Source organism: Callospermophilus lateralis, unplaced genomic scaffold (genome assembly GCF_048772815.1).
Source record: "Callospermophilus lateralis isolate mCalLat2 unplaced genomic scaffold, mCalLat2.hap1 Scaffold_160, whole genome shotgun sequence".
NCBI classification, from domain to species: domain Eukaryota; kingdom Metazoa; phylum Chordata; class Mammalia; order Rodentia; family Sciuridae; genus Callospermophilus; species Callospermophilus lateralis.
In genome coordinates this window covers 438,591-454,406 of record NW_027512699.1, presented here as the reverse complement: position 1 = coordinate 454,406, position 15,816 = coordinate 438,591, and the positions used below count along the sequence as shown (strand labels likewise).

Below are 15,816 nucleotides of genomic sequence, written 5' to 3'. Positions count from 1 at the left end.
AAAAAAATATATATATAAAATAGAGCAGAAAAAAAAAACTAGCTGGGCATTGAGATACATGCCTATAATCCAAATGGCTCTAGAGGCTGAGGCAGAATATTACAGATTCAAAGCCACTCTCAGCAACAGTGAGGCCCTAAGCAATTCAGTGAGTCCCTATCTCTAAATAAAATACAAAATAGGGCTGGGGATGTGGTTCAGGGGTTGAGTGTCCTTGAGTTCATTTACCAGTACCCCCTCCACAGGAAAAAATTAAAAAAGATTAAAAAACTCAGATGCTCTTTGAATTGCGGAATAGGGTATGCGTCTTCTGCAAATTCAATGAAGAAGTTTTGAAATGGATTTTCAATCCTATCCTAATTGCATAAAATATTGAGATATTTTATAACATTGAAAGAAATACTAAGGAAAAGTACTTCTAACATGTCAGGTTGTCTCAGTTTGTTAATTCCCATTAGTAATGAATAGATTATCGATAGCTTCTTGGCCTTTTGGCTAAGATCAAGTGTAGTATTTGTTCTTATCATTGTAGTAAATTAATTAGAAAGTTAAACTAGGCACGTTAGGCTCTTTTATGGGAAAGGTAATGGCAATATAGCACAATTCGATAAAACAGTTTAGAAGCCATTATTGCTTACTTTGCATTGCATTAAGTCCCAAAGAGAATTAAATGAGATCTCATGCACTACACAAAATATTTCAAAGTATCATCCCCCAATTAAGACCTTGCAATAACCGTATGAGTTGAATGGTTAGGACTCATCTGCAAGTATACTAATTTCCCTTGTTTTGTGAGGACTTTGAAACCATATTAGTCTACCTTAAACCTTGTGCACTCAGGTTTAACCAAGATTACTCAGTCCTCCCACAATGGACTTATCTTTTGCTGAGACACCTTGCATGACCTTATCGTCCCATGCTTACTTAATGGATAAGTGGACCGTTGAAGGAGAACATGAAATTTAACAATTTTCTTATACGTCTTTGGGAATTTTCTAGGGTTTTAAGACCAGTTACTATGATATTGAGCCCTTCCCCAAAATATCCAGCTACCAGCACTTCAACTCTCAGTGTGAAGAAGGTGAGTTGAAGGAAAGTATGTTAAAGCTCATCATTGAGTAAGAAGGAAGAATATATCTTTAATTTTCTGGGGATAATATCTTTGTGAAAACAGTTTCTTAACAAATGACCAGAATATATCAAATAAATGGAAATAAAGTTTAAAACATTCACTGAGGAAATGCTACACTGATGATGATTCTTAGTTTTTAACTACCTTGGCTCTGAATATTCTCTGTTGTGGAAGTTCAATGTGTCAGGCAAGTAAAAGCCAGGATACTATGAATTTAATTTTCCTGAAAAAATTGAGAATCATGTACAGAGTGTCCTCAAGAAACTGCAATTTTCAAGTGGTGAATTGTGCTGCTATAAATATTGATGTGCCTGTGTCCCTTTAGTATGCTGTTTTTAAGTCCTTTCAGTATAGACAGAGGAGAGGGATAGTTGGGTCAAATGGTGGTTCCATTCCCAGTTTTCCAAGGAATATCCATACTGCTTTCCATGTTGGCTGCACCAATTTACAGTCCCACTAGCAATGCATGAGTGTGCTTTTTTCAAATGGTATGCATGGTACACGAAAGCACGCAGGAAAACATTGTTTGGGGTCAAAACTGCTATTGAAAATTCCTTAGGAGGGTTCCAGGTTGCAGACAGACTTAGTGTCTCTCAGCAAGGCTGACACTGGCAGTTTCCTCCCAAAACTAAAACAGATTGCTCTTTCTCTGGTAAGCCCCAGAAGGAATTAACTTGTGTTTAGGGACCATGTGCTATGAAATTCACATCAAACTGGTTTATTGAGTAGTCTCAACTCAGTGGGGGGTGTAAACATGAAGCAATTTGTGTTTCTACAATCACTGCCTTCCACTGCAATCTGTCAAAATGTTCTTATTGACATCTCTGACAGATTTCACAACTTTTCATTCACTCTGGTTATTTAAAATCCACTTCATTATAAGACTTTTTTTGTATCATCTCATTTGAATATCACCTCTGCACATAGACTTGAGCTGAGAGCCATGTCCTGCTGGAGTGTTGGAGGGTGAGGAAAGAGGGAGATGTCTTCTACTCCAGAAACACTGCTCCTTTCTTTTCAAGACCTCCTTATTTTAATGTGCTTGCGCCTGAGAAAGGAGAGGGAAAGAGACAAATGTATGATCTGTTTGACTCTAGTATGGTCCACCACTTCTTCCTCCCTTCCCAGTTGCTGATTTGCTCTAATAGTGCATAGGTTAGAAATGTAGAAGGGTCATTGTGGAATTCCATACTTCCCTCAGCTCCAACAGGAGCTCCATACCTTCATAAGGAACCATCTCTCTAGCTTTCTTGCCAGTAGAGCTCTCTGTCCCAGTGCGTAACCATTTTGTGCATAACAATGACTGAGGAACTTTAGTTCTGTTCCTCCTACATGGTCTTCTTGATTCCTGGGAAATACATACCTTGAGTCCTCCAAACAATATAAACAAACAAACAAACAAATAAATAAAATTCAGCTGCTCAACAGCTCTGCCTCCCCATCTCCCAACACCCCTTTTCCAGTTCTCTTCTTCCTTGCTCTTATAGTCACAGAATTAGCACAGCAAAATGAGTGCTTAAGCAGATGGTGAAGTTGGATACCAAATAATGGCTTTCTATTCTCAGTTCTCCCCATCTTTATAAATGGCTTTCATTCCAATCCTCCTCAGTTTGTTGTGGAGGCTTTAGTGAAAAAGAGCATTGGTAAAGAAACAAAGTAATTAATGGACACATTATCCATTTGCAATTTATGAACTTTAAAATTCAATTCTAAGCAAACTATAATATTAAATATATGCATTTGAAACATAATCATGAAATCTGAACACTTGTTTCGTATTTCATGATAATGAAGAATCTTTATGTTTATTTATTTATTTTTTAAAAGAGGGGCAGTAGTAAAGTCTTCCCTGTGTATTCATAAGGGATTGCTTCTCAGACCCCCTGACATTACCAAAATCTACAGATAGTCAAGTTCTTTATATAAAATGAAAAAAGTAGTATTTGAATAAAACTATACATATTCTATTGTATTCATTAATTCCTCTCCACACTACTTAAAATACTTAACACTATGCAAATAGTTGTTACAATGTATTGTTTAGGGTTTAATGACAAGAAAACCTCTACAAGTTTAGTTCAGTCATGGGGCTGGGATTGTGGCTCAGTGGCAGAGTGCTTGCCTTGCACATGTGAGGCACTACATAAAAATAAGTAAATAAGATAAAGGTATTGTGTCCATCTGCAACTAAAAAATTATTTTTAAAAAGTTTAGTACAGACACTTTTTATTTTTTAAATATTTCCCATCCATGATTGGTTGCCATCTTGTATCTCTGAACCTGTCAATGTGGAATTCACAGATATGAAGCACTTAATGTATTGTTTACATTTATAAAATTATTCTGTTCTTTAGAAATGGGCTTAAAATATTTACAGGCAAATTGATAAAATGTGTTATATTTACCCCAGAAAATTCAGATTCCAGAAAGGATCAGAGACATTCTTGAAATAAAATTTACCACAAGTTTTTTCAGGTGGGTACTTGGGAGTTTATTATACCATTTCTATTATTACACATGTTTGGAATTTTTTATAATGAAAGTCATCAGTACACTTTTTCCATGAAAATTTTGATATTTAAGGAATTTGTCCCATGTAATATTTTTTGAAGAATTGAGATGTTCCTACCATTGCATTATTACTAATTCTATACTTTTTGATGTATAGCTTGGGCCTAATTTATTCCAAAAGAAAATCAACAGGTCTCTGTCTTTCAAAAAAAGTTATCTGGATGTAAAGGAATAATGTATATGTAGTCACCTGAACTGTTCTCCATCTTTACCAAAATAATAGGAAACATTCAGAAGTGTAGGTTCAGATGATATCTACAAGAACATCAAGCAAACCAGACTCACTTATCTGGTAATTTTCTGCACCTTTCAAAGACACCTGGAGACTTCACATGATCATTTTGTTTCTGTAAATGAAGGACAAAATGAGAGATTATACATGATTTCAGAAATCCACACATGCCATTTTCTAAACCACATCATATACTTTTTTAAACTCCTGTTCCTGTATTTTACAAAGAAACTAGAGTTTAATATACAAAGTATATTGAATTTAGTCTAGATTTAGCAAGAGTCCAATAAGATAAGTTTTTAGATTCCTTGAGATATCACTTTTTAATAATGATAAATATTTCTGGTTTAATTAATCATCTTGCTAATTTATTCCAGCCTAATTCTGTATTTCTTAGCAATATTATGGATGCATATCTCAGAAGGATTTAAATAAATTCCAAAGGGAATCACACTTTACATTCAAAATGATTTCAAACTCAATTTCTCTCCATACTCTGTGTCTTAATTTGCTGTTCATAAATCAGTATACTTAGCAAAGACTGGAAACTTGTTTTCAGCGAAGAACCTAATAATATAAAATTAATTTTGATTTATACAACCTAAAATTTCATATTGTTTATATGTAAGCATAATTTGTTTTTATTAACACTTCAGTTTTTAAAATTTTTAAAAGGTGTTATTTTTCTGTTAATAACTATACTATGATAAAGAGACTCCTTGGTGAAATATACTTATGAAATAATAAAGATGATATATTCCTCTTAGAAGTCTTAATACATGTTAGCATAATAAAGTTTCTACTAGGTTTTGTAGGAAAGAAATTTCATTTATCTGGTTATTTCTCAAGTTTATTTAATTTTTTAACATTTTTTTAAAAATGGATATTAATTTATTTCAGATCACTAATATTCATAGATCTTAATTTCAAAAATGTTCCTTAAAAAGCTTCTTAATTAAAAGAGCAGAGTTTTAAAATATAAATGCCTCATTTATTTTAATACATTAATACGAATCCAGATTTTATAAAATTTAAACTTGTAGTAAACAATTTTTACACAGTTAAAAAGAATTTGCTATTTACATTTACTATGTTTTATATGTTCTGTTGCCTATAGAGTAGGATAGACAACTATAAATTAAATTATTCACTGTTAACTTTTGGAATCTTTTTGTATGACAGTGAGAGAAGTAATGAGGGAATAGAATATAAGAGGGTTGTGAGGATGGAAAAGATGGATTTGAAAATATTTAGGGGCTGGTGTTGTGGCTCAGTGGTGGAGTTCTCAACTAGCACATGCAAGGCACTGGGTTCAATCCTCAACACCACATAAAAATAAATAAATAAAAGTATTGTGTTAAACTACAACTAAAAAAAATATTAAAAAGTTTTTATTAGACAACTCTATTGGACTTGTGGACTAAACAGTGTGGAAAGGATGCAGAGAGATGACTTGTGATTGTATGTTCATTGGTGGCACTAATGCAAACATGAATGAAGAAGGAGGAGGATGTAGAAATAGGTGGTGACTTTTGTTTGTGACATGGAATAATTGAATCATCTCTGTAAAAATCAGGAACAGAGGTGAAATAGCAATTAAGTATAATATAAAACGTTCAGAAAAAGGAGCACCTGAGAATATAAAACTTATATATGAAATCAGAATCATTCAGTAAATCTTTAATAAGAACAACAATTGGAGTATGAAATCACAGCAAATAAAAACAGTGTCAAGTGGTGGTAGACAGGAAAAGGAACTTAAGAGAAGTCAGGAAAGCAATGAAAACATACTAATGTCAATGAGGAATCCCATGTCAGTTCAAGCTTACTAAGCAACTAGAGATGGTGTTATAGACATTTCCTAGATGTGTCAAGTAAGCCCCATGGGAGAAATATGAAACAATTGCTACTGAACTTGGTATTTGAGAGCAGATTAGAAGATTTAATGATTCTATTTTCAAAAACCTGTGGTCAGTGAAGTCAAATTTTAAGAACTGAGGAGAAAACCGGTACTGAGAGTTTGAAATGGGAAAGTGGAGAATGAATGCAAGCAGTTAAGTTTGTTTATAGGCACTGTTTTTAGGAGGCAATGCAGGAGGCCAGAATAATGAGTCCTAAGGGAAAAGGGAGTGGATGGGATTGAAACATTGAAAGGAACTTTTAGAAGACTAGATCAAAGTAGTAGCATGCAACATTTTAGGGTGAATTTTCATGTGAAATAGGGGGCAAATTCTATATTGTAATTGAAAAAGCTGTCGGCTATAAAGAGTAATAAATATTTGGAATTATTGTTGAGGAGAATGGGAAGGGAATACTTTTATTGATTAATTTTTGATTGATTCAAACATTTTGCATTTGGAAAAGAAAGTCATCTATTGCAGTATTTTGCCAACTTTTCTCAGGTGCTTTGCAATTTCTTTGCCTTGCTATTTGTCTTCATTGCCTTCATTTTGCTTTTTATTTCATTTGATTGGTTTGTTTTGTTTTTTCTTACTTGTCTTTGCTGTGATTCTTCATATTAGCTGGCTACTAGGATAAACATTTAACACATATGTGAAGATAGGGATGTACATGGTGAAGAGTTCTTAGGAGGTAAGGTTTTCATATAACAAATATTTTTAATTATCTTTAAAATAATTTTTTATTATAGCTTTAATATCTTTATTGTCTCTTGCATTTTATTATGTACCCAAACAACTTTTACTTACATGTCCACAAATATATATGTATCACCTGCCTTGAACACAGTCTATTTTTATTTTTATGAGAGTTTAGAAGATATTACATTATAATTTTTCTTTGCTTTTAGAAGACTAGAGCAATTTTGTCTCCCAACAAAATTGTCAAATCATTAAAGACAAATGCTTTTGGAAAAGATAAAGTAAATAATTATCACTTAATAGATTTTAAAAAGTATTAGTTCTACGTTCCTTCCATTTGCTTCATCATATAGGGCTAAACACGATATCTATTACATAATGGTGCTGGTACACTCCATTTGAATTCAGTTGATAAAGTTTTTTTTTCTTTAGATTTTTGAAAGTTTGCCTCTTAAAATTGCTATATATTAACCTTTTGCTATTTATCTGCATCCTATAATCTGTCTATCCATCAATTTTTTTCCAAGTTTCTAAATCATCTCTTTTCTTGTCTCTGGCAGTATTTTCTGCCTCATAAATTTGTGTGGGAGGAGAATCTGCCTCTGATGAACTAGGTTGCAAATGCCTATGTTTGCAGTTGTCTTTTATCTAGCCTAGGAAGAAATTTTCAGAAAGAACCTACTGTAATCACATATCATGTAAAAAAAATGTATTAAGTGATATGAATGCAGAGAATCTATTCTGACAGTTGGGATAGTAATGATGGTGGCAACCTCTAGGTTCTAGGCACTTCTATTGCTATGGTCTACCAGTAGTGACTGCTGCCCAGAACAATCAGAATTTTTAGAGTCCAGACTTCTATTGGATGGGATGTCCTCATGGAATAGGTGTTGGGTATGATTTTTTCTGTGTATTTTTTTTTAATTTTTCTTATGCATTTCAATCTTGTTCTTGAATTTTTTAACTGATGTACAAAAAATGATATGTATTTATGGCACACCTTTTGATGTTCCTATACATTTACATATTATGTAGTGTTCAAATAAATAATAATTTACATTTGAATAATTATAATTTCCTTTTGGTAAAACTATTCAAAATATTTTCTTTTAACCTTTCTGAAAAAGGTACAGTAAATTATCACTATCGATATTTAATTCTTGAATTTACCTTTTAGTTCTATGAGTCATACAGTGTTGCTTATATTTTTAAAAATAAATATTTTAACCTGAATTAGAGGTGGATTCTTGGCTCATTTTATTTTTTTTATTTATTTTTTTTTATTGGTTGTTCCAAACCCTACAAAGCTCTTGACATATCATATTTCATACATTAGCATACATTAGCTTCAAGTGAGTTATGAACTCCCTTTTTTACCCCAAGTACAGATTGCAGAATCACATGGGTTACACATCCACATTTTTACATAATACCATAATAGTAACTGTTGTATTCTGCTACCTTTCCTATCCTCTACTATCCCCCCTCCCCTCCCCTCCCATCTTCTCTCTCTACCCCTTCTACTGTAATTCATTTCTCACCTTGTTTATTTTCCCATTCCACTTACAACCTCTTATATGTAATTTAGTATAACAATGAGGGTCTCCCTCTGTTTCCATGCAATTCCCCTTTTCTCTCCCTTTCCCTCCCACCTCATGTCTCTGTTTAATATTAATCTTTTCTTCCTGCTCTTGGCTCATTCTTGGCTCATTTTAAATAACTCTCATTGACAGATCAGAGCCTGCCATCATTTTTAATTTTATATTTTTGTATTTACTGACTACTTCTTCATGAATATTCATAAGAATTCAGGGTGTTCTGCATATATAATTTCATATAGCTAAAGAATTTCCATACCATTGATATAGATAGTAGATAAATTGTGTCCTGTGTTCTATAATACAAAGGCTTAATGTGATTGTAAGCACCATTTTTTTTCTCAAAAGCATTTATTACACAGTTTGGTAATACAAATACACCACTAATAAAAAAAAAAGTAGGTATTTTAACACAATTCTGTAGAATTCATTAGAACAAATTATAGATCATTTCAACTATCCTAATTAATTTTTGCTTGTGGCATATAGTGTGAAAACACCATGCAGGCATTTGGTATGCTCACTTTGAAAAATGAGGAAATATAGCCTTCTCACCAGGTAACATATCAAGTGTCTAGCTAAATTTAGCTGAGACTTGTCCTTTTATCTAAGTTCCTACTTATCCATGTTGACTCCCATTAGCCACTGTGCCATAATGGCTTGTGGGAAGACCAAACGGAAAATTGAATTAATGCAAGCCATTTCTCAATCATTTCTCATTCTCATTCTCATAAAATGATTAAAACTGATGTAAGAGGGCTCATTAAAATGGAAAACATTAGGCTCATTAAAAAGCCATTAAATCATCTCACTTCTCTGATTTATTTTATCATAACCTTATTTAGCCATTGTTTAAAAGTCACTGCACCCCAAATTTCTTCTTATTGTTTTGGGAAATATTATCCACACTGGGCACTCTGGCTATGTGGCCATTTTAAGATTGAAATCATCTCATACTACTGTTGCTTAGTTAACAACTAAAGCCAGCATCTAACTACCAGTAATTGGAGATCTGCTAACAGTACTCAATTTGAATGGATTTACCTTCCAATATCTGTTTTAGCTATTTTTAATGTGCACGAATGTTCTTAATCCTATAGCTCTGTATTGTTTAAACTGGAAACTGAATTCTATTACACAGGCAAAGTGAATGGCCATTAGTTATTGTATGATAATCGTGTGATTTTCGTTAAGCAGTAGTCATTTCTTTTGCCATACCAAATAAAAGATCTACCCTGGGAAAATACAACTTTGTGAGAAGTCTCAGCTTGAGCTTTAGCTATGATAAAATTCAGATGCTAACAGCTTTTCTATCTTTCTTTAACAATATTTTATTTAATGTGTTCTTGCAAGAATAGACCCAAATAAAACTGACTTGATTTTAAAAATGACTCAGTACATATTAGAATTCATTCAGAAGAAAAATACATTATAAGTTATACTTTTATTAGGAGCATATCAAAGCAGTTTAACCAATGACTCAGTACATATTAGAATTCATTCAGAAGGAAAATACATTATAAGTTATACTTTTATTAGGAGCATATCAAAGCAGTTTAACCAATACAAAAGTCCTGAAAGCTCAGTGGCTTAGTTCTAATGCCACTGTAACCTCTGTGCATCTTTTAGCTGTGGTTCTGGAAGGTGGTAGATGTGGTGATACCCTTCCCATATGTCCCTTCAAGGAAGGTTGGGTCTTCTAAAGATTGAAGTACTGTTCTTTTGGTATAATGTGAAATGAATGAATATGCCATATATATTTAAATATCTTCATCTGCCAGAAAGGTTTATTAAGTGCCAGAATCTTAGCTTCAGTCTGTCTCTGCTTAACCCATTTTCCATTCCTTTTCTTCCCACCCATGTGTAGACTGCAAAGAAACATCCTTTTCACTAAGCTGGATCTCAGCGTCATTGTCACAGAAAACCCAGTCTTTGTGTGGACTCTGTAATCATCAATATTTCTAAGACAGGAAAAGAAAAAAAAAACAAAGCATATATACCGTCAAATGTTACAGTCCCAACGTTACATATATGTCATTTCTGCTCTCGGGCCATTGGCTAGATTTAGTAATATGGCAATAGATAAACTGCAAGACAGACTGAAAATGTAAGAGAAATTAAAGAGTTAGTTGACACAGTCTCTAAAATAAAACTCATACTTTCATGTTTTATGTCACAATCATTCTATTGCAGTTTTGACTTCTGTATGGAAAAAATGATAAAAATCAGGGACTTGATTGGTTTCCTATGTAGATTCATAAAGTAATTGGTTGACTTTCTGGCTAAATAGAATCACTATTTGATGTAGTTGCTCCTCCTTATTTGTTATTTGACTTTTTTTTTGTTATTGGTCCAGAAATATTACATGGAAAATTCCAGAAATAAACATTTCATAAACTTTAAATTGTATGTTTTTTCTTAATAGCATGATGAAATCACCTTCCTTTTCTCTCTGTCTTACCTGGGATGTGGATTTTCCCTTTGTCTAATGTATACACACTCTATATGCAAGTCTCTCCTTTATTACTTAGAAGCTATCATGCTTATGAAATCATCTGTTGTGGTACCACAATTGAACAAAAATTAATTTTTGTTCAATTAACCATTATGTAGTAGACAAAGACTACATCACAAACCTAAAGCATCTATCTCAGTTTGTCTTATCAGGTGGGCATTATATCATCTCACATCATCACATGAAGAAGGATGCATAGAGTACAGGAAAATATTTTTAGGTAAACCACATAATGTTTGTTACCATATTTTTTATAATTATTCCATTTTATTATTGATTATTGTTGATTTCTTCCTGTGCATTATTTATAAATTCAACTTTATCATATATATATATATATATATATATATATATATATATATATATATATATATATATATATATAAATTTTTTTATGTCCTTGAGTCAATTGGGACATTCATCTCATAATATTCCTTTAATAAATGAAGCAACACTGATATTATAATTTTGGCTTACTGATATTACCCTGTCACTGATATTAATAACAGTAATGTTGATGTTTATGCTTACAATATAAATAGTTCAATTACATGTTCAAATGGATTAAGAAATACTTGGTACTATATGAAATTTCAGGCATCTACTCAGTGCCTTGAACATTTCCTCTACAGATAAAGGAGCTCTGTTTTGAGTATCATAACCAATTCATAAATCAAATCTTGTGTTTATGGCACAGAACAATCGATATAGTTATAATTACCATAATCAAAAGGAAATAAAAATATAAATATTATAGCAAGTAATTTTATGGTGAGATAAGTCATAATTGCACTATTATTTTCTGTATTTTATAAAAAATAATTAGAAACCTCAAGAAATTAGAAATTTTGCCCAAGATTACCAACTACTAAGAATAGCCTGGGCTTCAATTTATATACATCTGGCTACAAAGCTTTTGCTTTTAACTATGGCACCAGACTGCTTAGAATAGTCATCCCATGAATGTTGTTCTCCCATCTGTTTTTTCTCTTTAGTTTATTACCATTTTTTAATAAAAGAATTGATGTTCAAAGAGAATTTTACTTTTTGAAATAGATGTTCTGCCCAGATAAAATCATCATGTAGCTGAATGCCAATGAGCACTGTATATTTATCTTCATATTTAAACTCAAATTAATGGACAAAGACTTAACCTAATGTATATTAGTGTAGAATTTTTTTTTCTTTACAAAGTAAAGAGCTTTCCACTTTCCCCTATTCTAATATATTCGTACCTAGTCTCCTACTCATTATTTTTTTAATTTTATGTCCTTGAGTCAATTGGGATATTCATCTCATAATATTCCTTTAATAAATGAAGCAACACTGATATTATAATTTTGGCTTACTGATATTATCTTGTCCATGATATTAATAACACTAATATTGATATTTATATTTACAATATAAGTAGTTTAGTTACATGTTTAAATGGATTAAAAATGCTTCTTAATTTGATGGATTAAAGAATGGGGTGAAAGCTTGAAGGGAAGTGTATGCTTTGGGTTGAATATCATTTAGAAGTCTTTAAACACTGTAAGTGGATCCACCTCAAGGATGAAACAGGTCAACTAAGCTCAGAATAGGTTCATAAAAATCAAACACCTGATCTTTACATTTTAATGAGACTATTTTAGAACAATGGGAGGGAGACGTATATTCCAATTGTTCTCGTCAGTGTAATTTTGTTGTATAAATATACATGGAAATGCTGAATGTAATCAAAAGTTAGCCTGAGGAACTGAGTATAACACAAGAGAAGTCAACTTGGTGATTTTAATGGTTCACATCCATCTAATGTACTTCATAAATCCAGCTCTCCTGATAATACAGTAGCCATGCTAGTTCTTAGTTGGCCATTCTCAGAACTGGGATGAACAAACTGTTGATGCTGAATGCTCTGAAATTCCATTTCTAGAATCCTGCTGCTTTCCAATCACACACATTGACTACAGATCCCCATGTATCCAGACAATCAGTTTCTCCTGGGGATCTTAAAATTAACCAATCTAATATTTTGTAAAAGGAAATGCCTTCCCCTCAAAGTTTCAATGGCAAATTCTTCTCTGAACCATTCAAATGTAGGGGGTTATTGTTAAATGAATATTACATATAACTAGTATAGACACTGAAGCCAATATATCTTGCAAGCACTAGAGCAAGGATTTTAACTTACCCTTTATGAATACTGAAAGTAATCACGTAACAATTTTGCTGCACAAAATCTCCATTTACCTTATAACCTAAAAAAAGGCAAATATATTTCCTGAGTTTTAAATTAACATATGACCTTTTTATAAAAAATAACATTTTAAAAGAATAGTCTTAGACTTACAGAAAATTTATGGTAATGGTAAAGAAGTTCTCATACATTCTTCAACAAAATCCTCCAATTATAATATTTTATTTTAATGTGCTTCATTAGTTGTAATTAATGACCTAGTATCAATATATACTATCTAAAGTCCATAATTTATTTAGATTTTCTTATTTTTTGCCTACTGTTCTCTTCCTTTTCTGGGAGCCTGTACAGGTTGCCCTATTATCTCTCTACATTTCTCTTGGCTGTGACATTTTCTCAGACCTTTTTGTTTTTGATCAACTTGATGGTTTTGAGTATTGATCATGTATTTTGTAAATTGTTCCTTTATTGAGATTTTTCTGACTTTTTTCATTATTATATTGGCAATATAAGTTTTGGCTTGTGTACTATAAAGCATCACTTTCATCCCTTGACTTTAAGATTTCATGTCATCAATGTGATTTATAAGTGTTGGTGTTGACCTTAATCATCTTGAAAACCTTGTCAGTTTTCTTTACCATAACACTACTGTTTTCGTTTTTTTTCATATTGTAGTCTTTCAAAAGAAGTTACTATGAACATCCAGCACTTAACATGTGCTCCACTTCTTGGCCAGACAGTACCTTTACCAAATATTTGCAATCATGATGCATGGTTGATATTCTTCTGTAAAATAATAATAATTAATTATAATAATAATAATGTCAGTATGAATTTATTGCTACTATGTCATCCTTTGAGTTATAATTTTCTGCATAAATTAACCCATCTTTGGCCATTGAGAGTTTTTATTTGGCTCCTGTATCCGATGACATACTCTCATATAGGTTTTCTTTCTTCTTCCTTTTGGTATTTTCCACACAAGGACTATCGTTTATATTTTCTCCTGCCTCGTAAAATCAACCATTTCTTTCAGGACTCCTTGTTGCTTTTATTGATGATGGTATTAGAAATCAAAATTTGGACTCAGGCAATGCTTGTAGCTAGTGGAACGTCATTAAATCTTTGCATGCTTAGTGAATGGGCAGAAAAGTATAAGTGTACATATTAACCTCTGTATGTGTGTGTTTGTGTGTGTGTGTGTGTTGTGTGTGTGTGTGTGTATCTGTATATCTGTAAATATTTCTACTTGGAACCAACTTTATATTAAGCCAAGTATGAGTTCCTAATGACAGTTCCAATTCTAATCTGTTACCATGTGACTCTTTCAGCCTCTTCTCTTATCTCTAATCTTCAACTGCATGGAAGAACCTTGCTTCAACCACCTGCATCTGTTTACTTAATTGTTCCTTTAGTATTACTTTCTAGAATATCAGAATTGCAAAGCCCTAGCCCACTAGAAACATATTATCAACTAGAGAGAAATATTCATCCAATTATTTTGCACTTAATTATACAAGTTCCATTAATACCACATTACTTAAGTCACCAAACTTACCCAGCCTACTCACACGAGGTTATTCCCTGGATTTTTAGTAGAGTTAGATTTTGTTGTAGTCTCCCTTCTTGCATTTCCCATCTAATTTCATATGCTGTGTATCTTTTTCCACCAGAGTCCTTAATAGAGTCATAATCCTTATTTCAGACTTCCACCTGATAATTCCAATATTTGTGTCATAGCTGAGTCTAGTTCCAAGGCTTGCTTTGTATTTCTGGGTGACATTTTCTTTCTTCTAATATAACTTTTTATCGTGTTTGTTGTTGAAAGCCTGATAAAATATATCCGATAATAGTAACTAAAGGAAATAGAAATCTTTTCTGCAATGTTTAAGTTAGCTTGGCTGGGAGTTTGACTGGGTTCCATATTTGTTGTGGGCGCCAGAGACTTCAGATTCCTCTAGTTTTATTCTATGTTTGTTCCTCCTCCTGTCTTTAGACTTCCCTAAGGAATCTTTCCTAGACATTATGTCTTCCAGGTCTTTTGGGCTACTAATCCAATGTCTTTTCCATGGTAATGAAGAGTAGAGGAGGGAATATATTTTCTAATCTTATGATTGCATTGCTGTCATTTATTTGACTGTGTGTGCCCTTCACAAGTATTTCTTTGGCTTCTTTTCTTCACTTAGGTGAAAGGATAGTAGGGGCTATTTGGAGGAAACTCCCCTCCCCAAGGTCAGACATTACTGTATAAAAATATTCCTAGTAAAGATTAAGCCTGGTTATATAGGAGGCTCTGAGCATATTTCTAAATGGTTATTTTCCTCTCCTTGTACCCAAGTCACAGGTCATCTTTCCTGACTCTTCATTGTGAGAACCTGGAGGTTGCATTGTGGAAAACTCAGGAATTTGTGAGAACTCTCCTAAATTGTAGGTCCCTGCATATCTCATTTTCAGACTATTTTGTATGTAGCCTATAAAACATTGTCAGATTTATCATGTCACTGTTTCTTCCAGTTTATGGCTTCAGTAGATCTTGATAAACAAATCTTAGTTGTAACTCTGAATTCACCTGTCATTCTGGATTTCAGGATGATCATTTGTTCTTTGTTGAGTCATTAAAATATATCATTGATTTTCAATTTGTTCAACTTTTCCTTGGTGTTAAGACGAGATTGGTGGCTTCCAAATATTTGTATATCACAGCTGAAAATGGAAGTCTTTGACTTTTTAATTGTATTTGTTAAGGTCTCCTGTGATGCTCTGGTATTCATGTTAGTATGTGAAGGCCCAACACAGTGCTGGACACAGAGTAGTTAGCTTAGTAAATATGAATTCCCTTTTCCTTTTGTTAATATGACATGATGAAAAGTTTGTTTTGTGACCTACTACCAGAGTCCCCAATGTTGAGCTGCCCCTGGAGAACAGTGGTTTCTTCTTAAAGAATCAGGAGTGCTTATCTTCACTTGATATTGTATCCCAAAATTTT

General features: G+C 32.7%; 1 pseudogene; it reads left to right on the top strand.

The window, feature by feature from the left end:
* Positions 1-475: 475 nt before the first annotated feature.
* LOC143411128 (U2 spliceosomal RNA) lies at positions 476-677 on the top strand (annotated as a pseudogene).
* Positions 678-15,816: the final 15,139 nt, after the last annotated feature.